Source organism: Sturnira hondurensis, unplaced genomic scaffold, assembly GCF_014824575.4.
Source record: "Sturnira hondurensis isolate 20B ecotype Veracruz unplaced genomic scaffold, ASM1482457v3 Scaffold0009125, whole genome shotgun sequence".
NCBI classification, from domain to species: Eukaryota; Metazoa; Chordata; class Mammalia; order Chiroptera; family Phyllostomidae; genus Sturnira; species Sturnira hondurensis.
Window position 1 is genome coordinate 102310 of NW_028081756.1, and position 25641 is coordinate 127950.

Consider the following 25641-nt stretch of genomic DNA (forward strand, 5'->3'; position numbering starts at 1 on the left):
GGCATGCACCCTGACTAGGGATGGAAACCACAACACTTTTTGGCTTACAGGATGATGCTCCCACCAACTGGATAGGAGCACATAGCTTTTGAAGCCCCTCCACTCTGAGATATCAGAATTTAGCATATAAATCAAGAGGGAAATAGAACCTATCCTCATTTACAAGAGTTGTCTCCAGGGAAGCAGTGAGCACAGTTAATTCGTAGTACTTGTGTGTCCACTGTGTGCTCAGGTTTGGTCACCATCCTCCCCAAACAAAGATTTTTAAAAATACATTTATGTCACTGACAAATTATATTGGTTCTACTTTGGTCACTGCTAAAAATTCAGACACAGATTGGAATATATAGATCTTTATTTTTCTGAAATGCACAACACAGGCATCTCAGTTTGTCCCCACAACCAGTTTCTTTTGCCATTTCTTTGGGATAAGAGATATTCCATGCTATGTCATAGAAGGAAAGAGCAGCTAATTTGATCAAAGAATGGAGAAGCTCAAGCCTCTTGAACATAGTGTCCTTGGGTCAGAACGTTGACTTGCAGCTTTCACTGTTAATAGGATGATGAGAGAATTTTTCTTCTACCTGTAGCCTAACATTTTTAGATGAGGCTAGGAAATAAGAGTTAATAAAACCCAAATCTCTACAGTCAATTAATATTTGACAAAGGGGGCCATAACATAAAATAGAGTAAAGATAGCCTCTTCAACAAATGGTGTTGGGAGAATTGGAAAGTTACATGCAAAAAAATGAAACTCGAGCACCAACTTACACCATACACCAAAATAAATTCAAGATGGATAAAAGAATTAAATATAAGCCGTGAAACCATTAAAGCCCGAGAGGAGAGCATTGGCAGGAAAATCTCAGATATTCCACGCAGCAAGATTTTTACTGATACATCTCCTAGAGCAAGGGACATAAAGGAAAGAATAAACAAATAGGATCTCATCAAAATTAAAAGCTTCTGCATGGCTAAGGAAAACAGTATCAAGGTAAAAAGAGAAGCAACAGTTTGGGAAAACATATTTGCTAATGATACCTCAGACAAAGATTTAATCTCAAAAATATACAAAGAACTCACATGACTCCACTCAAAGAAGATGAGCAACCCAACTAAAAAATGGGCAAAGGACTTGAACAGACAATTCTCCAAGGAGGACATACAGAGGATCCAGAGACACATGAAAAGATGCTCGATATCGCTAGCTATCAGAGAGATGCGAATTAAAACCGTAATGAGATACCACTTTACACCAGTGAGAATGGCTATGATAAACAAAGAAACAAACAACAAGTGCTGGAGAGGTTGTGAGGAAAAGGGGACCCTAGTTCACTATTGGTAGGATTGCAGACTGGTACAACCACTATGGAAAACAGTATGGAACTTTTCTAAGAAAACTAAAAATGAACATGCCTTTTGACCCAGCAATTCCACTATTAGGAGTATATCCTAAGAACCCTGAAACACCAATCCAAATGAACCTATGCACCCCAATGTTCATAGCAGCACAATTTACAATAGCCAAGAGTTGGAAGCAACCTAGATGCCCATCGGTAAATGACTGGGCCAAAAAGCTATGGTACATTTACACAATGGAATTCTATGCTGCAGAAAGGAAGAAGGAGCTCCTACCCTTTGCAACATCATGGATGGAACTGGAAAGCATTATGCTGAGCGAAATAAGCCAGGCGGTGAAAGACAAATACCACATGATATCACCGTTAACAGGAATCTAAACAACAAAACAAACAAGCAAGCAAAATATGACCAAAGACACTGAAATAGGGAACAGGCTGACAGGGACCAGAGGGGAGAGGGGAGAGAATCACAGGGGAAAAGGGGAAGGACTCATATGAATAAGTATAAAAGACACATGGACAATAACTAAGGTGGGGGGCAGAAATGGGAGGGAGGTGGGGAGCACTGGGGGGGCAGGGCTGGGAATATAAGACAGAAAACTGTACTTGAACAAGAATTAAATAAAAAAAAGAAATAAGAGTTAATAACATTTCAGTTGTCCTAGATATATGTGTTCCTTTCTCAGCTGCCCACAAGTGTCTGTCTGAAAACAATAGGCTCTCCACGCCTTCCTCTTGGTTGTCTGAGAGAAAAGCAAATTGGTTGAGATGTTTATTAAAATGCCCTATTCCCCAGTTCCTTCTGTGCAGATTCAGATTAGTAGATGGAGGAGGGGAACTGTGACATTTCCCAAGTTAAAGTTGGGAAATTCCCATGTAAGGGAGTTAGAGACTACCACAACCCCCCCTGAATACTCCTTCATGTCAAGATATTTGTTGGGCCAGATGGATGTTATGGTTAGCAATGTGCTTATACCTGGAAGGATGATGGAGGAAGGAGCCCCAGCCTTATCCATCCTTCTTGGTTAGGAAAACTGACTAGAAAGCACAGGGTGGTGGGAGATATAAAACTGAAAAACTTGCTGTGCACTCCCTACCCAAACCCCTATCTGTGGCCAAGGCTGAGCAAATAGGGACTGCAGCCCCAGCTTCTTGTCCCTGGCTCACATACTTCTGCACCTTCAGAGATCAATGCCTACCAGGTTCACCCAGGCACTCTTGTAGTCACCACTGGTGTCTTCCTAAAGACAGGAGGGGCATGAGAGAGGTGATCTGTGACACCAGCCTGAAGTTTTGTTATAGATTTTAAACCACATTTTAAATTTATTTTTATTACTTATAACAGTTCTTATAACATACACATATTTTATTATTTTATTTTATTTATAATTATTTTATTATTATTCAATTACAGTTGGCTGCACTTCCCCCCACTGCATTTGCTTGGAATATTTGTTTCCAGCCCTTTGTTTCCCACACACTTTCAGTGTGTGTAGGTCTTTTGTTCTGAGGTGGGTCTCTTGTAGACAGCATATATGTGGGTCATACTTTCTTATCCATCCAGCTGTTCTATGTCTTTTGATTGGGGCATTTAATCCATTTATGTTTGAGGTTATTATTGATAGGCACTTATTGCCAATTTTTGTATCTATGTTCCCCTCTCTCTCACTCTTTTTCTTCCTGTTCTTAGAGCAGACCCTTTAGCATCTCTTGTAGAGCTGGTTTGGAGGAGGTATATTCTTTGAGGCTTCTTTTGTCCAGGAAGCTCTTTATTTGGCCTTCAATTTTAATTGAGAACTTTGCTGTATAGAGTAACTTGGTTGCAGTTCTCTGGTTTTCACTACTTGGAATATTTTTTGCCATTCTCTTCTTGCTTGAAGCATTTCCATTGAGAAGTCAGCAGCTAAGCTTATTGGGGCTCCCTTGTATGTTACTTCCTGTTGTTCTCTTGCTGCCTTTAAGATTCTCTCTTTGTCTTGGAATTTTTCCATTTTAATTCTGATGTGTCTTGAAGTGGGCCTCTTCCTGTTCCTCCTGATTGGGACTCTCCGTGTTTTCTGGATTTGTGTGACTTTTTCTCCCATCAAATTAGGGAAGTTTTCCATCATTACTTTCTCAAACAGGTTTTCTATCCCATGCTCTTCTTCTTCTCCTTCTGGTATCCCTATTACACAGATATTGTTACATTTCATGTTGTCTTGCAGTTCCCTTATCACTTTTTCATGCTTCCTGAGTCTCTTTTCTTGCTCTATCCTGTTTCCCCCCCCTACCTTGTTCTCCATCTTTCTGATTTGATCCTTTTCTTCCTCCAGCCTGCTTGTAATTCCTTCTAGTATGTTTTTTATTTCTGAGATTTTATTGTTTATTTCTTTCTGGTTTTTGCGTATAGTCTCTATTTCCTTTTCACCTGGTGTAGTTCTCATCCAGTTCCTTGCAGTTGTCTGTGAGTTCCTTGAGCATCTTCATTACCACTATTTTGAATTCTATATGTGATTGTTTGATTACCTCCATTTTGTTTAGCTCTCTTAGTGGGGAGTCTTCCATTCCTTTTGATTGCATGTTTCTTTTTTGTCTCTTCATTTTAGGTGGCGCCTTTTGTTTGTTTCTGAGCTTCCTGATCTTTTGCTTTGCTAGCTGTCTTTGTAGGGTGAACTTCTATGCTAAGAATTCTGTTGGGTTCAGTGGTGTGGTCTCTTTGATCTCATTGTCTGGACTCTGTAGGCTTGCCCATTCTTCCTTTTGTGTGAGTTGTCTTGTTGTACTTGTGTTTTTATCTTTTGGTGGCTCCTTTGTTGGTGGTTTTTCTTTTTCAGCAGGTATACTGATGTTCGAAGCTCCCACCTATTCTTGTATGTAATTAGTGGCAGGGGGTAGGCAAAGTGGATTAAGACAGCAGGAGAGTATTTATTTTATGGGATTTAAAGTGCCAGCAAGTAGAGAAGAGATAGAAGATTTTTTTGACAAGTATAGCATTAACTGTAATATTTTACTTAACTAGCCACTTTTTATAAAAGGTGGGAAAGAGGTACAACTCTTGTTAGAGGGAAGGAGGATTGTGAGCTTAATCTAGAAAACAGAGCACTTGTGCAAGGTTAGATGATGAGACATAGTGATAGTAAAGGATAGAAGGTAGGTGTGGTGTGAGAGAGAATAGAGTTAACCACAACAATAATAATGCTCGGGATTAAGGATCATGGAGGGTTGCTGTAGTATGTACAGTTGTATGAAACAACAATGATTTACAATAGTACTGGAGCAACAATAATATGACAAGAAGTATATGATTTGAATAACAAGAATAGAAAGTACATAATCAAGAGTAGTGTGTTATTGGAACATGGGTGAAATGAAAGAAAGGAAATTAAAACACAATAAAGAGAGAATAGGAAAACCAGTCAAACAATGCAATGAAACAGAGAAATAAAGTGAGGAAAACTAATCGTAAGGAAGAGAAATAAAAAATACTAATAAAATAAAAGTGGTAAACATAATAAAAATACACATAAAAATAAAACGACAGCTCTATGGGATAGCAAAATTATATTTGTCTCAGTTTCTCAGTTTTTGGGGTTAGCCTTGTGCTACCCCTTTCGATCTGTCTCTGGACCCCTCATAACTTTGAGTCTTATTATCTCACTTGGGGGAAGAAAAAAAGGAAAAAAATAAAGACAGAGGAACCAAAAAGATATAAATAAGCTTCCTGCTGACTTTAAACCTGTTCAGCGAGTTCTGCTGGTCTTCCTAGATGCCACAGGAAGATGAGGACTGGGCTTCACTTTTCTCCATTCCTATGGTTTTGAGAGGATGGGGACCAGGCCTGGGCTGCAATATTCACAATTTTCTGGTCTCCAGCTCAGGTCCTCAGTGAGCTGCCAGGCTCAAATCAGCCACTTAGCTGTGTACAGTGTGAGACAAGCAGGGCAGTGTGGTTCCACACTTGGCCACTCAGTCTCAGTGCATGCAGATGAGATCACCCTTGGGGGGAGCCAGCTGCAGCAAAGAGTTTCTTACAAAGCAACAGCCCCCTGTTCCTAGCAAGCGCATGGGTTTTCACACAGCCCAAATTTCCAACCAGCCTGGAGACTATCCAAGTCAGGGTCCCACATGGCCCAACTCCTCCCTTCCCCAGGTGTCACCTGGCACTTCAATTTCTCTTGTGCCAGCATCCATAGTCCCAGCGGATGTGTACCACCTCTGTGTGTCTCCCACTTTGTCTCTATTCCCCCCAGTGACTTCTAGGATCTAGGTCCCTCTTAGTGCCAGGCTGCCCTCCTTGCTCTGGTAGGGGAGGGAGCTGGTGACCTAACTCTTCTCCCTATATTCTGTGGCAGGCACCGGGCTGGGGGCTGCAGCAGTCCTGGTCCCCACGCAGATCCCAGGGACCTTACCATCCCAAAGCAATCCCCTTACTCTCTGTTTTTCAATGTCCTCTATAATTTGTGGCCTCCGAACTGCATATAAACTGGGATTCCATTGGCTGTCCACTCTGTTCCTCAGACAATTGGCTAGGTGTTCCAGCTGGGCACAGGGAGAACTGGGTTCCACTCCCATCTACTTCTCCACCATCTCCATGCTTCTGGTGTGCAATTTTCAAAGGGGGCAACAACTTGAATGCAAAGCCAACTTTCTGGTGCAGCATTCCAGGGCCTCCATCTTCTGGTCTCTACTTGGCTCCCCTGCTCTCTTCCAGGCCCTAATCACACTGACCCCTTTGCTCATCCCTGTGCATACTACATTGCAATGAATATGAGGGTGTGATGCCCACTGGGAAGGAAGGGATGAATGTGTGGCACTTATGATATTTGTCACAGCATCTAGGTACCCTAGTAATATCTCTGTTTCAAACAGGTGTGAAAATTGGTAACTCATGGTTTACCATGATCATGCTGTTGTAATGCACACTCAAATACGGAACAGGCTGACAGGGTCCAGAGAAGAGAGGGGAGAGAATCATAGGGGAAAAGGGGAGGGACTCACATGAATAAGTATAAAGGACACATGGACAATAATTATGGTGGGGGGCGGAAATGGGAGGGAGGTGGGGAGCACTGGGGGGGCAAGGCAGGGAATATAAAACAGAAAACTGTACTTGAATAAGAATTAAATAAAAAAAATAAAAAAATTGAAAAAAAAGAAATATGTACAACATTTAAGTCAGAATTTAGCTGTAATTAATTACCTTGCCTGTGTTAAAGACTTCTCCCTCATGGGTTTGCTGCATTCCTTTGAGCCAGCAGATAAGATGCTACTCAAGACTTGGATGACAGCATCTCCAGAAAGCCAACTAAAAGAAAAGTGGACTGGACCTTGGGATTCACTCTTCACCACCACCACCATGATGAAGTTGGCAGGAATAAAACTTTGGATTCATCACACCAGAGTAAAGAAAGCACTGGAGGAACAATGGACCACCAAACCACAAGAAGACCTGAAAGTCATCTTTTGAAAACAATATTTACATTCTTTTTATTCCTTTCAAACAAGATGAAGATATTTGGTCTATATTTAGCTAAAATGTTCTATTTCTGACTTTTGTCTTGCAGGAGGAACTTATGTTGAATAAACTTTCACTTCATGTCTTGTAGGTGTTTGTACTCTCTTAGAAAGCCTTAGAAATTATACTGTGTTTGAGCATATCAAAAGAAAATGACCTACTTTGATATTTATAATTGGGACCAGTGGTAAGTATAAAGGACAGGGAAATGTTTTCCTTGAAGGTCTCTAATGTAGTCCCACCTAGAGAATGTACAGGTTTTGTTAAGTATACTAAAAATTGTTTTGTGATCTCAGCAGGTGTGAAGATGAATTGTACCACCAACACTGATGTATCTTAAGCTTTGTTCATGTTAAATTGCCCTCAGAGTATTTTCTAATATGTGGAAGGACTCTGCTGTTTCAACCTAACTGATTCTATAGAAATAAGAAATTTTATTTTATTTTTTAAAATATATTTTATTGATTATGCTATCATAGTTGTCCTATTTCCCCCTTCACTCCCCTCCACCTTGCACACCCCCTCCCACTCACATTCCTCCCCTTTAGTTCATGTCCATGTGTCGTATTTATAAGTTCTTTAGCTTATAAATTTCCCATACTATTCTTATCTTTCCCCATGTATTTTCTCCCTACCATCTATGATATTTTAAAACTAACTGGGGGAATGATAAGGGACTCAAGAGTTGGAAAATTTTAGTGTAAGGTAAATAGTTAAAAGCCTAGTAAGTAATGCATATGTTAAAACTATTGTTTCAGAAACTACAGATAAGGCCCATCCTGGCTCCTAGGAGAGACAGCCGACCTCCTGGGGCATCACTAAAGACCACCACTTGGGGAACAAGTGGAGGCCTTCAGGCCATTGTGTTCCAAGAAGAGACAGATGACCACCCACCCCAGGGAACAGCTAACTGCCCAGGGTGAGAATACTGCAATTTTTAAAATCTAACTTTCCCTGAATTTCAAAACCCCTCACCACACTGTTCTCTGTTATAAAAAGGCTGGCTTGGAAAGAAAATGTAAGACAGTCTGTTAGGATGCAAATGTGCCTCCTTCTCAGATTGTCAGCTGTCTGAATAAAGTGCCCATAAAGACTTAATACCTGTCTCTGCTTATTGGGTTTGGAACATGACAGGCAGCATGAATGCATTTTTTCCAGTTTCAAAAACACCTGTTCAAGTGCAGCCTTGGGAGACTGGCTTCCCCTCCCCCTCTGAGAAATAGAACTGTGCAATCACAAGAGGTGAGGATAAGAGAAGACCCAAATGTCTTCTCTTAAAAGATGGTGATGATTCTGTGCAACTTGGCTTTACATTTGCTGCTGCATTGGGCTGAGAGTAAGGGGATGGAAGACAAAGCAGTTACCTTCATGGCATAATAAAGATGTTTCACAAAGTAGCTGTGAAGGTTCTGGGTGCATTTTACTGCAAATAGGAAAGCTCTGTCATCAGCTCTAGGTGGTAGGCAGTATTATGTTCATGTTTATTTATGTTTTGCCTTGGGTCTGAAGGGTTAATATTGTGGAAGCCTTGATCTATTTATTTGTACCTTGCTTATTTCCAAAATGAAAGGCATTGTGTCAGGTGAGATGGGACAGGAAAGAAAGCCTGAGACACTGGGCACAGCTCCATAGGCTGAGGCATGAAATGTACTGTGGGCTCCAAGGCTGGTCCATGAGAGCACAGCTCCACCCAGTGCAGTCCCTGGGCTGTCACATTCCAGAGATGGCTATGCCAGGAATCCAGCCACTCAGCTGCACAGAGGAGCCACCGTTATAGGGCTCACCAAACTCAGAGGTCCATTTTACACGTCAGTTATCAGCAAGGTCTCTGCATTTGAATTTCCATATGACAAGTAGGCTCAGCCCTGAAACACTAAGGCACCCTGGAGGATCTGGCCCAGAGAATGGGCCCCATACTCACTTCTTCAGATGCTGCTTCAGAGACTCTGTGTCTGGGTGGGGGAAGTTGGCATTTTAGCCCAGGGCAGCAGAAAGAGCATGGTCTGTGCGTGAAGTAGGCGGATGTTTATATCCCACCTTGACAGCACTGTGTGACTTCACTATTTGACCTCCCTGACTGGCACTATCTTAATCTGTGAAGTGAATGATGTGAGTCTCAAGGAAAAATGAATAGGGCATGTCCAAGCACAGTAGGGCACTGTACAACTTTGCTTTTCCCTGCCTGAAGGTTTATTCAGGATGTTGTTTAAACCAGATCCAGGTGCTGACTTGGGAGCTGAGATTTGAGCAGGGGGCATGCTTAGATGCTCTGCAATAAATTGGATTTTATCACAGCAGCCAATGCCTACTGGGGAGTGTCAGATGTCCCAGTCCACCCCTAGAGACCTATACATATCAACTGGCTGCTTGGCACTGAATGGGGACAGCTTGGTATAGAGCTGAGTACCTTAGCCCTGGGATTCTGACCTTGGCTCTATCACAGGAGGAAGTAGAGGAGAAGTCTTTCTGCCCCTGGGCCTCAGTTTTTCCTTCTACAATGACTCTTCTTACTGTGATCTTAGTTTTGGATGCCAAAATATGCTCTGGGAATAGGTCCTCCTGGCCTGATCTGTTCCTCTCTTTGGGAGAAGGTGCTCAGTGTTCCTCAGATGCAGACCATCAATCACTCATCACAATTTCTTTAAACTAAAGCAGACACCAGGCCCTTGCTGAGGTCTAGAAAGGTGACTTTTTTTCAGGGCTCCACAGTCAGAACTAGAATGTTCTCTCTATGGCTGCTGAGAGTGAGTGCAGACAATGGGTCTGGCATAATCCTGTAAATGTGTGCATGTGCACACATATTCTCACCACTGGCAGGACACAGCAAACGGAAGACACTGGGGGTACAACAGTGCCAGTGTTCTGGGTTGAAGGGTACATGGTGAGAGTGTGGCCTTAAGGGGAGTTCCTTGAAGGAGTATGTAGGGACCCAGTCACTTGCCATGGCTGCCCTGGGCACTACTCTACCCTATCCTTGGGCCCCATGGCCCACAGACACATGTGAGTCTGAGGACAAGCTCTGTGACTTACCCACTGTGAGCATAGCCTCCTTCAGAGAGCCATGGGTCTCACTCTCAATGCTGTCCTCAATGCTTTTGTTGGTTATTTTCTCATATTCCTCAAACACTGTGGAGAGAGGGCTTCTTTTAGGGAACACATGGGTCTCAGAGTGATGCTCCTTAGCTCTCAGACCAGAGATTGCTCATGTAGTGGGCTAGCCCTGAGCTCCACTTACACCAGGACTTCTTGGTTTTTCTCCTCAACTCCAGGACTCAATGACATAACATAGTGGATATTCAACATGAAGAGAGAGGGTCTGTGGCCAGGGCACCCCGCTGTGGCCCCAATATTTTCTTCCTTCCTGCCCAGTACCTCCCATCAGGTGTGTGGCACTGCGCATACACAAGATGGTGATGAATTTCATCTCATCAGTACTGTGGATCTTTTCGCCTGCTGCATACAGATCCTGGTATTGGGGCATCCACAAGAATCCAGTGAAGGAGAGGCAGGAGCTGAGGGACAGCCCCCATCCACCGGGCAGTTTTTCATTCTCTGGTTGATCCTCTCTTTTATGGGGAGCTCGCTATCCCCAAGTGGTTGAATTTTCTCAATAATCAGGCCAGAAGCTTCCCTAAGAAGTCTCTCCACTCTGTAGCTTTGCTCTGAGCACATCCAAGCATTCTGTGGGCAGGCAGACCTATGGAGAGCTAAAAACACAAATCCAGTCCTCAGAGGCCCAGGTCTGTGAGTTGCTCTTGTCAGGACAGAGCTTCAGCAGCCCCCATCCAAGTCACTGTTTTTCCTGTTCCTGAGTCTCCCCAACACCCTCACTTTCTTCTTTAGAGACTAGAGGGTAAAGGCCTGCAGAGGGCTGAGCTGGGTCCCAGCCTAGCATCAAAGTAGACCTCTGTGGGCAGAGGGGTAGAGTAAGGCTGCCAGGCATTGGCCCCTGGACTCTAGATGGCAAGGTAAAACTGCTTAGGGTGTATCCTCTCCTGTGCATCTTGGAGGGCCAGTTTGAGTCCACAAAGCTACTCACATCAACCCTGCTGCCCTAAGAACAGAAGAGGTGGTCCGGTGGCTGGCTGACCAGAGCAAGCAGGGCTGAGGGGAGAGCTGGGAAGGAGGGCAGGCAGGGCCTTGCTTCTCTTTGGACATGGGGCCTTCTGCAAGCCAGTTATCACCTCCAAGCTTTGGATTCCTCATGTGTAAAATAAGAGTAGTAAGGGCCCTCTTATAGAGAGCTGGGGGATGCAGTGAATTCAGGGAAGCAAAGTGGCTGACATGGAGCTTGGTGTGAAAACGTGCTCAGTGATGGGGCACTCTTCTCCCACTTCCATGTGCCCTCTTGTGACTACATTAGGAGAGGTGTGGGGGCTCTTTAGTGAGAACCCTTAAACCATACTGAGACATCACCAGTGAGCCCCAACTACTGGGGCTATACCGTGCCCCTGCTCTGACCCATCCCCACTTCCTCAGTAGCCGTTCAAGAATTGTTGTCCTTGGGGTGGAGCTCTTGAGATCCCCCTGGATCCCAGGAGCTTGGGCTGTGGTACCTGAAGGAGGTACACCAGGATCCTCTCCAGGTAGCCAATGGTATCTGCTTGGACATCTTCCTCTAGGCTGGATCTGTAGCCTGCAGGGGAAACAGGATCATGGGGCACGGACCTACTTTCCTCTCCCCTTAGTCCAATTTTCTCCTCCTGGCCCTGTATCCCACACTTATTCTGATTAAAGCCTTCTGGGAAGAATGAGCCCTTGACACGAAGAGTGGACACTGCCCAGGTGTCTGAGTGGCAGAGGCTCCATCCCCTGGTGGTTGTTCCTAACTAGGATGTGATTTAAATAGCCAACCCAGCTTGAGGGACAATGATGGGCCAAGCTGGAGAACTCTGCTATGGGCTGCTGATCAAGCTATATTTCATCTTGTGGTTTGGCAAAGCTAGAGCCCTTAGGCAGACTGCCTACCAGGCAGACCTTGTGGAGCACTGGCTGGCCTCAACATGTCTTGCTTCTTGTAGACTCCGTGATAGCTGCCTTGTGGTTCATACTCCTCAGTGGATCAGAGCCCTGGGTTAACCTGTGTCTGGCAAGGAGGAGCCAGACCCAGCTACTGACATAGCCTGTGGCCCTGTATAGCACTGCCATGACCTCAAGGGGCAGAGAATTTAGTGGGTCCATGCCTTATCTCTGGCAGCCCAAGAGTCTAGAGTCTAGCCTGAGTCATGTCTAATTTCATCATTAGGCACAGGACTTGGCACACAGTAATTGTTTAGCACCCATGTGTGGAAAAGCCCAGAAAGGGTCATTTCCAACATGGCCCAGTACACTGAGGCCATTCCCAAACGAGCCTATAACTCAGGCTCTGCACCCTTCTTTGCAGGTCCCTTGCCTTTCTCATATGCTTTCATTGTCTCCCACAGCTGGTTCTTGGTCTAAGAAGCCAGGATTTCAATGATGATACCTTCCTTGGTTCCTAGGCCCTGTGGATAAATTCTCAGTATTCTGGAGAGCTCTGCTTGGGCCTTCCTGCTCTGTCCACATCCTCTTGGGTCAAGGTGCCTGGTACCTCTTAAACAATAGCAAATGCAAATGGGAAATAAGAGGCAATTAAGGAACCAGGCATGAGATGGCAGAGGCTGGTTTCTAATTCCTACACACCTACTTTTATGATGCCCTGGCTTCATCATGGCCATGTGACAGCAGTTCTATGTTTGGTGGCAGTTTGAGCAGCATGTTGCAAGCTTGCTGGGCTCAGTCAGGGTTCAGGTGACCATTCCAAATGGTGGCTCAAGGGGAGCTCAGAGCTCCCAGTGCTAGGCTGTGTTTGGAAAGGGGTCCTAGGCACCACTACCCCACTCAGTCTTTGTACTCATTTTTCCCCACCCCCTTGTTTAGTTACCTTGATGGCATCATGCAACTCCTTGGCCTCGTATCTGTATGGTGGGTACATGAGGACCATGATGACATTCTCAAACTTGCCACTTAGCTCTGATTTCAAGGTCTCAGTGAGATCCTAATGCAGGAACCAAAGAGAGTGATGATCTGTATGATGCACTCACTTGTGTGCAGGCAGCAACATGGTAGGCAGGCCCAATGGCTAGATTCTAATGAGGGCTCTGCCGTGTGCTGGTCTTGGCCGGGGTTTCTTGAACCATCAGCTTAGCCCCTCTAGGCACCCTTACCTGTGAAATGGAGATAGTGATGCTTCTGTTTTCTACTTATGGAATTGCTGGAGATATTTATGTGGCCCAACTCAGCTCTCAGTGCAGTGCTAGGCACATTAAAAGCTTGAAATACAAGCTCATCATTGTTCACCATCAAATCAAAATCACTTAATCATCAGCACTCAATCAATGCATGACTGAATTAAGGAAGCCATCTCACCTATGTGCCCTTGTAAGGGTACTTGTCTCTACAAAAAGCCATAAGGCCATACCTAGTTTATCTCTCTGAATGGCACGGCAAAGGACCAAGAGCCTTGTCAGGCTTGTCAGCTCTAAGTCCCTACCTTGCTGCTTATAGGCTCTAGATTGTGGGTCAGTTAACCTCTCAGAACACAATTTTCCTCTGATGTTGCCTGTGATGATTAAGAGAGAGAAATTATTATTATTTTTAAAATGCATATCAGGATGTTATTTTAGTAGAAAGATGGTGACAAGTTGGTGGGAGCAGAGCCCACTTCCCCTGCACACAGGTGGGACACCTAGCTGATCTTCTGAGGAACAGAGTGAACAGCCAATGGAATCACAGCTTATATGAAGTTTGGAGGCCAAAATTGTAGAAGACATTGAAAAACAGACAGTAAGGAGATTTCAATGGGACGGTAAGGTCGCTGGGACCTACACAGAGACCAAGGCTGCTATGGTCCCCAGCCTGGCACCTGCTGCAGGATCCTTGGTGGAGAGCCAAATCAGCAGCTCCCTCCCCTACCAAACAGAGGGACAGAGCAGCATCAGGATAGATCTGGGTGCTTGAAATCACTGGGGGGAATAAAAACAAAGTGGGAGAAGCACAGAGGCAGTGTTCACCTGCTGGGACTGTGGACGCCAGCTAGGTCATTACCAGAGAAAATGAGGAGCTGGGTGACACCTGGAGAAGGGAGAAGAGTTAGGTCATGGTGGACTCTGACCTAGAGTCTCCAGAATGGTTAGAAAGTTGGGCGGTGTGTAAAGCTGGGTGCTTGTTAAGAATGGTGGGCTTAAACAAGATTATACTAAAATAAAAGGCTTTCAGTTGCTGTTTAAGGAACTCTCATGCTGTGGCTGCCACTCACCACTGCAGCTGACTTGCACCATGGCTGGCTCCCAAAGGGGAAGAAGGAGGCACCCCACAGGGATGGTTCAGAGGAGGGCCATGGAGTTCAGGATGTTAACAGTCCCCAGAAAGACTTAATTCAGTGAGGGAGCTGAACTACCCTGAAGAGACTTTGAGAGTGTGAAGTACCTAGGCCAGCAAAGAGGGAGAAGGTGGTGTTTGAGTTCCCCCTAATTAGTGTACCTCATAGACAGCTGATGAATTAAAGGTGCTGACCTGGCACAGATGGACAGTGGGGCCCAGACAGCACACAAAGTACCTGGGCTGGAGGCTGGGCAACTGTGAATACTGTAGCCCAGACCTAGCCCCATCCTTGCAAAACCATAAGGAAAGGAGAAAAGCGAAGCCCAGCTCCCCTTAGCTTGCAGCATCCAGGAGCACCAGCAGAACTCACTTGGTGGTTGAAAGTTAAAAGGAGGCTTTTTTTCTTTTCCCCAAGGGAGACAATAAGACCTCAAGCTGTGAAAGGTCCAGAGACAGATCCAAAGAGGGAACACAAGGCTAACTCCAACAACTGAGAAACAGACAAATTTCACTTTGCTATTCTAGAGAACTTACATATTATTGTTTATTTGTATTGTTACTTTTTTCATTATTTTTAGTTCTTTTATTAGTATTTTTAATTTATCTTCTTTCTGTTTAGTTTTCATTTTATTTGTTTGTTTAATTGCATTGTTTGACTGGTATTCCTTGTTCTCTCTTTCATAGTGTATTTCAATTTTCCTTTTCTCACTTCACTCACTACTCTTGGGTGTGTACTTGCTATTTTTGTTATTCAGATTATATATTTCTTGTCATATTATTGTTGTTCCAATATTATTATGAATAATTGTTTTTCCATACAACTGTAAATATTATGCAGCACCCATCCCTGGTCTTAGCCCATTTTACTATCTTCCAGAGCTTTATTACTGTTGTGGTTAACTCTATTCTCTCTCACATTATGCCTACTTTTTATCCCTTTACTCTCACTTTATCTCATTATCTGACATAATACAAATGCTTTGAGTGTTCTGTTCTCTGGATTCAGCTCACAGTCCTCCCCTCCTCCAACAAGAGTCTGATCTCTTTTTCAGCCTTTATAAAAAGTGGTAGTTGAGTAAAATATCATGGTTTATGCTATATTTATCCAAAGGATCTCCTATTTCTTCTAGACTCACTGGTACTTTAATTTCCATAGAATACTCTCCTGCTATCTTAATCCATTTTTCCCTCCCCCATGCAACTGATTACATACAAAAGTAGGTGGGAGTTGTGAACACCAATATGCCTCCTGGAAGAGAGAACCCACCAATAAAGGAACCACCAAAAGGCAAAAGCACAAGTACAACAAGAGAGCCCACACAAACAAATGGAAGGTCAACCCTAGAGCATCCAGGAAAGGAGATTAAAGAGATGACATTAATGAACCAAATAAAATTCCTACCATAGAAGTTCACCCTACAAAGACAGCTAGAAAAGCAGAACATCAGGAAGTGCAGAAACAAACAAAAAAGAGTCACCTAAAACGGGGAGACAAAAAAACCCCCATTCAATAAAAAGCAATGGAAGACTTCCCACTAAAAGAGGTAAATGAAATTGAGGTAAGCAAACTATCAGATATGCAATTCAAAATAATGGTTATAAAGATGCTCAAGGAACTCACAGATAACTACAAGGAACTGAGTGAGAACTACAACAGTATAAAAAAGGAAATAGAAACTATAATAAAAAACAGGACAAAAGGAAAAATACAAATCCTGATACAAAAAAAAAGACACTAGAAGACATTACAATCAGGCTGGATGAAGCAGAGAATGGAATCAGTGAGTTGGAGGATAAGGTGGAAAGAAACACCCATGTAGAGCAGCTGCATGAAAAAAGACCAAAAAATTATGAAGATAGCTTAAGGGAACTGCAAAACCACGTGAAAAACAAAAACATTAAAATCATAGACACACCAGAAGGAGAAGAAAAGGAACAAGGGACAGAAATCTTGTTTGAAAAAATGACAGAAAACTTTCCTAATCTGGAGAGGGAAAAAACCACTCAAGTGCAGGAAGCACAGAGAGTCCTAATTAAGATGAAGCCAAAAAGGCCAATGCCAAGACACATCATAATGAAAATGCTGAGTTTTAAAGACAAAGAATCTTTTTTACCCATTTAAAAATTATTTTAATTGTTGTTCAAGTACAGTTTTCTGTCTTTTACTCCCATCCATCCCACCACCCCAGTGCTCCCCACCTCCCTCCCATTTCCACCCCCCTTAGTTGTTGTCCATGTGTCCTCTATACTTGTTCTTGTAAACCCTTCCCCTTCCCCCCTGAAATTCCCTCCCCTCTCCCCTCTGGTCATTGTCAGCCTGTTCTCTATTTCAGTGTCTTTGGTTATATTTTGCCTGCTTGTTTGTTTTGTTGTTTAGCTTCCTGTTAAAGGTGAGATTGTACGGTATTTGTCTTTCACCTCCTGGCTTATTTCACTCAGCATAATGCTTTCCAGTTCCATCCATGCTGTTGCAAAGGGTAGGAGCTCCTTGTTTCTTTCTGCTGCATAGAATATAATTGTGTAAATGTTCCATAGTTTTTTGATCCAGTCATTTACTGATGAGCATCTAGGTTGCTTCCAACACTTGGCTATTGTAAATTGTGCTGCTATGAATATTGGGGTGCATAGGTTCTTTGGGATTGGTGTTTTGGGGTTCTTAGGATATATCCTAGCAGTGGAATTGCTGGGTCAAAAGGCATGTTCATTTTTAGTTTTCTTAGAAAATTGCATACTGTTTTTCATAGTGGTTGTACCAGTCTGCAATCCCACCAACAGTGAACTAGGGTCTCCTTTTCTCCACAACCACAGAGAGAGAATCTTAAAAACAACAAGGGATAAACAAGAGGTAACATACAAAGTGGCTTCAATAAGGCTTACAGACAACTTCTCAACAGAAACACTCCAATCCAGGGGTAAATGGCAACAAATATTCCAAGCAATGAAAAGCAAAGACCTATAACCAAGACCACTCTAACCAGCGAGGCTCTCAATTAAAATGGAAGGTGAAATAAAGCATTTCCCAGACAGAAGAAAACTGAAAGAACACATCTCCACCAAACCAGCACTGTGACATATGCTAAAGGATTATTATAAGAATAGGAAGGAAAAGAGTGAGAAAGTGAGGAACACAGGTACAAAGGGGAAGAATGAATAAATACTTATTAATAGTTGCCTTAAATGTTAATGGATTAATGCTCCAATCAAAAGACATAGAGTAGCTGAATGGATAAGAAGACATGACCCACACATACACTACCTACAAGAGACCCAAATAAAACAAAAGACCTACACAGACTGAAAGTGAAGGGTTGGAAAAAATATTCCAAGCAAATGAACAGGAAAAAAAATCTGGGGTAGCAATACTCACATCAGACAAAATAGACTTCAAAAGAAGGGCCATAAAAAATACCCTGAAGGACATTTCATAACACTCAAGGGAAGACTCCACTAAGAAGACATAAATATTATAAACATATATGCACTCAACATAGGAGCACCCAAATACATAAGGAAAATGTTGGAGAATTTCAAGAAAGATATAGACAGCAACATATTCATACCAGGGGATTTTTACATCCCACTATCAAAAATGGATAGCTTTTTCAAGCAAAATATCAACAAAGGTAATGTGGCATTAAATAATGTCCTAGATCAAATGGACTTAACTGATATACATATAGAGAGCCTTTCATCCCAAAGAAGCTGAATATACATTCTTCATAAATGCATATGGATAGACCACATGATAGGACACAAAACAAGTCTCAACAAATTCAAGAAAATTGAACTCATATCAAGCATTTTCTCTGACCACAAGGGACTGAAACTAGAAACCAACCTCAAAGACAAAACTAAAAAAAAAAAAAACACTCAAATTCATGGAGATTGAATAACATGCTATTAAACAATGAATGGGTCAATAATGGGATCAAGGAAGAAATCAAAAGTTTCTGGAAACAAATGAAAATGAACTCACAACAACTCAAAACTTATGGGACACGACGAAGGCAGTCCTGAGAGGGAAGTTCATAGTGACACAGGCCTACCTTAAAAAATATAGAAACATTTCAAACAAACAACCTAACCCTATGCCTATAAGAATTCGAGGAACAACAACAGAGACAGCCCAGAACAAGTAGAAGACAGGAAATAACCAAGATCAGAGAAGAATTAAATGACATAGAGACTAAAAGCACAATTCTAAGGATCAATGAATCCAGGAGCTGGTTCTTTGAAAAGACAAACAAAGCTGACAAGCCTTTAAGCAGACTCATCAAGAAAAAAAGAGAGGACTGAAATAAAGAAATGCAGAGATGAAAGAGGAGAGAGTACAACTGATATCACAGAAATACAAAAGATTGCAAGAAATTACTATGAAGAACCATATGCCAAGAAATTTGAAAACCTAGATGGAATGGACAAATTTCTAGAAAAGTATAGTCTTCCAAAGCTCAATGAAGAATAAGCAGAAACCCTGAACAGACCAATAACAGCTGACAAAACTGAAGCAGTATTCAACAAACTCCCAGCGCACAAAAGCACTGGACTGGACAGTTTTACAGAGAATTTTACAAAACATTTAAAGAAGAAGTAATTCCTATCCTTCACAGATTATTCAAAAAAAAATCCAAGTAGATGGAAGACTCCCAACCATCCCAATTCTAAAACTATACAAAGACACAACAAAGAAAGAAAACTACAGGCTTATATCATTGATGAACATAGATGCTAAAATCCTCAAAAAATATTGGCAAATTGCATCCAGCAACACATTAAAAAGATCTACACCATGACCAAGTGGGATTCATCTCAGGTGGTACAATATTCACAAATCTATAAACATAATACATCACATAAACAAAATGAAAGATCAAAACCACATGATCATATCAATAGATGCTGAAAAAAACATTTTATAAGGTACAACACCTACTGATGATAAAAACACTCAGCACAGTGGGAGTAGAGGGAGCATTCCTCCACATGATAAAGGCCATGAAACACCTATATCCATCATCATACTCAATAGGACAAAGTTAAAACTTTCCCACTAAGATCAGGAAGAATACAAGGTTTTCCACTTTCACTACTCTATTCAACATAGTATTGGAAGTCTTAGCCACAAAAATCAGACAAGAAATAAAGGCATACAAATTGGAAAGGAGGAAGCAAAACTGGTCTTGTTTGCAGATGACTTAATAGTGTACATTGAAAATCCTGTACACTCCTCCAAAAAAATCGCTCGACCTAATAAATGAATTTGGCAAAACGGGGGGATACAAAGTCAATATTCAGAAGTCAAAGGCATTTTTGTACAGCAACTATGAAATATCACAAATCAGAAATCACTAATAAAATCCCATTTGATATAGTAACAAGAAAAATAGGAGGAAGAAAATTGCGGCGGAGTAGGATGGAGCGACTCCAGTTCTCGTACCCCTGGGAGAAAATCCTGGAAGATCTAGTAAGGAACAGAGCAATCAATTCCCCAACCAACAATTCCCCAGCATTTATGAAAATAAGAGACTGGAGATAGTGATGGACCAGACAGCTACAGGTCTGTGGGGTCTCAGAAGCGTGAGTAAGGACTGAGGCAGCCCGGCTGGCGGCAGCCCTGGGCCTACGCATAAAGGCGGTGAGCCGCGGCTGCGGCAGTGGTCGGGGCCCAGAGGCTTCCATCTGTGCCCAGTGACAGGGGTGTCTGCCACAGAGGACCCATCGGGAGCCAGGCACCCCAAAGTAAAGTCAAAATCAGCAGTGGCGGGAGCTGCAGTGGCGGGACCAGCAGCCCTTGGCCAGCGCATAATGGCCTTGGAGCTGCTGCTGCCGCAGCTTTCAGGGCCCAGAGGCTTCCATTTACAGCCAGCGTTGGGGCGTCTGACACAGAGGACTCATCGGGAGCCTGGAACCTGTGAGTAAAGACAAAATCGGCAACAGCAGGGCCAGCTGCCCTTGGCCAGCCCGAAAAGCCGCTACGTTAGGGGTGTAGAGGCTTCCATCTGCGGCCAGTGCCATGGAGGACTCATCGGCAGCCTGGCACCCAGTGGAGCCTTGGGCCAGCGGCAGGGTCCTTGGAACAGAGCTGGCTCCATCCCTCCCCATCTAGGTGAGGCTGGGTGGAAGAGACCTGTCTGCCTAGGTTTGCAGGGAGGGTGTCAAGGACAGGGGGCCATGTTCAGTTTCGATCTCTGTGGTCGCCAGCCCACTATCCCTCCAGCCCAGGAAATTTGAGAGGAGCATTGTCCTAACGGTCGGGTTGGGGATTGGGCTGGGCTGAGAGGCAGGCTATCTGGGGAAGTCTTTATTGGAAAGTGGACTGAGGTGTTCTCCTGTGAAGGCAGCTTGACTTGCTTCTCACCCAGCCACAGGACTGGGAAAGACGAGTACCAGATCCCGTGGGACCCAGGCAGCCTGTGGGGTGGGCGGGCACCCGCACCCCAGTCTGGTAGGCTGGCTGGTGCACGGGAGTGCGCCTGGGCCTACAACCCAGCCCACAGAGAAGTCCTGTGGAAACCAGAAAAAACAGATTGGACAGTTTGAAATCAACAAGGGAGGACTTATTTTAACTTTAAAAAAAAAGATTTTATTTATCTTAGAGGGGAAGGGAAGGAGAGAGAGAGAGAGAGAGAGAGAGAGAGAGATATCAATGTATGGTTGCCTCTTGTGCGTCCCCCATTAGGAACCCGGAACTGGCCTGCAACCCAGGCATGTGCCCTGACTGGGAATCAAACTGTGATCATGTAGGTTCGCAGGCCTGTGCTCAATCCACTGAGCTACACCAGCCAGGGCTTTAACTTTTTTTTTTACTTTTGTTTTAACTTTTTTTTATAGGTAATTGTATATATTTTAAATTTTATTGTCACTGTATATTTCAATACTTTGTTCCTCTCCTTTCTTTTTACCTGTTTTAGTCCTTCTTCCTTTCATTCCAAACTTATTGCTTTTTCCTCACTTCTCCTGCCCTTTTTTTGGTGGTTGTTTGTTTGTTTCTTTGTTTGTTGCTTTCTATACCACTGTAAATACTTCACAACACATCTCTCGGGTCTTACAGGTCTTACCAGTTTACAGGTTTCTGAATTCTATTACTGTAGTGATTAACTCTACTTGCTCACACACTACGCCTATTTACTATTCTTTACTCTCACCTTACCTCAAAATCTGACCACCCCCAACCTCATTAATTTCTAGATACAACTCACAAGCCTTTCCTCCCCAACAAGAGACTTATCTTTGGTCTATCCTTTCCTAGAGGTGGCAAATTGGGGTGAAGGTTACAGTTAACACTATATAGAGCCTAAAGATCTTCTATCTCTTCTCTACCGGCTTTGATTGTAAATATCATAAAGTATACTCCTGTTCTCATAATCCATTTTGCCTCCCCCTCCAACTGATCACACACACACAAAGAAAGGAGTAGGTGGAAGCAGAGAACATCAAGATACCTGCAGGAGACTGCACCACTGAATTTCACAGGTATTCTACCATAGAAGTTCACACTATAAACCTGGGGAGTCAGAACAGATCAATTTAAGAAGCTGAGGCTAACAAGAAGAGTCTCATAAGCAATGGGAAGACAAAGAAACAATGCCCAAATGAAAGAAAAGGTGGAAGTCTCAGAATAATGTTAGATGAAAGAGCGGCAAGTCAGCTATCAGATATTGAATTCAAAGCACTAGTTATCAGGAAATTCAAAGAGCTCACAATGAGCTATCAGAAACTAGAGGGGAGCTACCAGAAACTAGAGGGGAGCTGCAATGAGCTCTCCACAAACTATATCAACATGAAAAAGGAAATAGAAACTATCAGCAAAGGCCAAGAGGAAATGAAGAACACAATTTCGAAACTGAAGAACACAGTAGAAGGAATGAAAATCAGGATCGATGAGGCAGAAGATTGAATCAGCAAGTTGGAGGACAAAGGAGAAAGAATCTCCCAGAAAGAGCAAGAAAGGGAAAAGAGGCTCAAAAAGAATAAAAAGGGATTAAGAGAAATGCAAGACAATATGAAATGTAATAATATCCAAATAATAGGAATACCAGAAGGAGAAGAAGAACAAGGAATAGAAAATCTATTTGAAAGAGTAATGATGGAAAATTTTCCTAATTTGATGAGAGAAAAAGTTACATGAATCCATGAAACACAGAGTCCAATTCAAGAGGAACCCTAAGAGGCCTACTGCAAGACACATCATCATTAAAATGACAAAATTCTAAGACAAAGAGAGAATCTTAAAGGAAGAAAGGCAGAAAAAGAAAGTAACATACAAGGGAGCCCCAATAAGGTTAGCTACTGACTTCTCAATGGAAACACTCCAAGCAAGAGGAGAATGGCAAGAAATATTTCAAGTGATGAGAACCAGAGGCCTACAACCAAGGCTACTGTACCCAGCAAAGCTCTCAATCTAGATAGAAGGCCAAGTAAAGAGCTTCCAAGGCAAAAGAAGTCTAAAAGAATATGCCTCCACCAAACCAGCTCTACAAGAAATACTAAAAGGACTGCTTGAAGGAAAGGAAGGAAAAGAAAGAGACAGAGAGGAACTCTGGTACAAAAATGGCAATGAATAAGTACCTATCAATAATAACCTTAAATCTAAATGGACTAAATGCTCCAATCAAAAGGCATAGAATAGCTGAATGGATAAGAAAGCATGACCCACATATATGCTGCCTACAGGAGACACACCTCAGGACAAAAGACCATTACAGACTGAAAGTGAAAGGCTGGAAACAAATTTTCCAAACAAATGGTCAAGAAAAAATCTGGGCTAGCAATTCTAATATCAGACAAAATAGATGTCAAAAACAGGGCCATAAAGAGAGACCCAGAAGGTCACTTCATAATACTCAAGAAAAGAATCCACCAAGAAGACATTAACATGGTAAATATATATGCACCTAACATAGGAGCACCCAAGTATATAAGAAAAATCCTAGAGGACTTCAAGAAAGATATTGACAGCAACACAATTATAGTAGGGGACTTTAACACCCCACTGTCAAAAAAATGCACAGCTCTTCCAAACAAAATATCAACAAAGATATAGCTGCACTAAACAACATCCTAGATGAAGTGGACTAGAATTATATATATAGAGCCCTTCGTCCCAAAGAAGTTAAATACACATTCTTTTGAAATGCACATGGAATATTATCAAAGATAGACCACATGATAGGACACAAAACGGGCCTCAAGAAATTCAGGAAAATTGAAATCACACCAAGCATTTCCTCTGATGACAAGGGAATAAAACCGGAAACCAACCCCAAAGGAAAAAACCCCCAAAAACAAAAATCATGAAGACTGAATGGTATGCTATTAAACAATGAATGGGTCAAGATTGAAATTAGGGAAGAAATCAAAAAGTTTCTGGAAACAAATGAAAATGAACTCACAACAACCCAAAACTTATGGGACACAGCAAAGGCAGTCCTGAGAGGGAAGTTCATAGCAATACAGGCTTACCTAGAGAAGATAGGAACATTTCAAACAAACAACCTAACCCTATGCCTGCAAGAACTCAAGGAACAAAAACAGAGACAGCCCAGAGCAAGTAGAAGGAAGGAAATAACCAAGATCAGAGCAGAATTCAATGACATAGAGACTAAAACCACAATTCTAAGGGTCAATGAATCCAGGGGCTTGCTTTTTGAAAAGATAAACAAAATAGACAAGCCTTTAAGTAGGCTCATCAAGAAAAGAAGAGAGAGGACAGAAATAAAAACAATCAGAAAAAGAGGAGAGATTACAACTGATACCACAGAAATAGAAGGGACTGTAAGAAATTACTATGAAGAACTGTATGCCAAGAAATTTGAAAACCTAGGTGAAACGGACAAATTTCGAGAAAAATATAATCTTCCAAAACTCAATGAAGAAGCAGAAAACCTGAACAGACCACTAACAGCAGATGAAATTGAAGCAGTAATAAAAAAACTCCCATCACACAAAAGCCCTGGGCCAGATGATTTCACAGGAGAATTCTACAAAGCATTTAAGGAAGAGCTAATTCTAAAAATTCCACAGACTATTCCAAAAAATCCGAAATGATGGGAAACTCCAAACTCTTTTTAGAAGCCAGCCTCATCCTAATTCCAAAACCAGAGAGAGACACAATAAAGAAAGAAAACCTCAGGCCAATATTGCTGATGAACATAGATGCTAAAATCCTCAACAAAATATTGGCAAATTGCATCAAAGAATACATCGAAAAGATCATACAGCACGACCAAGTGGGATTCATCCCAGGGATGTAAGGATGGTTCAATATTTGCAAATCAGTAAATGTAATACATCACATAAACAAAAGCAAAGACAAAAATCACATGATCATACCAATAGACGTGAAAAAAGCGTGTGATAAGGTACAATACCCATTTATGATAAAGGCACTCAGAAAAATGGGAAGCATTTTTGTATGGAGCATTCCTCCATACAATAAAGGCCATATGTAAGAGACCTACAGACAACATCATACTGAATGGGCAAAAACTAAAAGCTTTTCCACTAACATCAGGAGCAAGACAAGGTTGCCCACTCCCATCACTTGTATTCAACATAGTATTGGAAGTTCTAGCCACAGCAATCAGACAAGAAAAGGAAATAAAAGGCATCCAAAGAGAAAAGGAGGAAACAAAACTGTCATTGTTTTCAGATGACATGATAGTGTACATGGAAAGTCCTATAGACTCCACCAAAAAACTGCTGGAACTAATAAATGAATTTGGCAAAAGAGCGGAATACAAAGTCAATATCCAGAAATCAAAAGCATTTTTGTATACTAACAATGAATCAGCAGAAGCAGATATCAAGAAAAAAATCCCATTCGATATAGCAAAAACAAAAATGAAATATCTGGGAATAAACGTAACCAAGGAGGTAAAATACCTGTATGCAGAAAACTACACAACAGGGAAGAAAGAAATCAAGGAAGACACAAACAAATAGAAATATATACCATGTTCATGGATTGGAAGAATTAACATCATCAAAATGTCCATACCACCCAAACCAATTTATAGATTCAATGCAGTACCTATTAACGTACCAATGGCTTATTTCACAGGCATAGAACAAACACTTCAAAAATTTACATGGAAGCATAAACGACCCCGAATAGTAGCCGCAATTTTGAGAAAGAAGAACAAAGTTGGAGGGGTCACAATACCTGATATCAAACTGTATTACAAGGCCACTAAAATTAAAACAGCCTGGTACTGGCATAAGAACAGACACAGATTCCAATGGAAGAGAATGAGAGCCCAGAAATAAAACCAAGTCTCCATGGTCAATTAATATTTTACAAAGGGGGAGAAGCACAAGATGGAGTTAAAAAAATAGTCTCTTCAACAAATGGAGGTGGGAGTGCTGGGCAGCCACATGCAAAAAAAAAAAAAAAAAAGAAAAAGAAAAGAAAAAAAAGGAACTAAATCACCAACTTATACCATA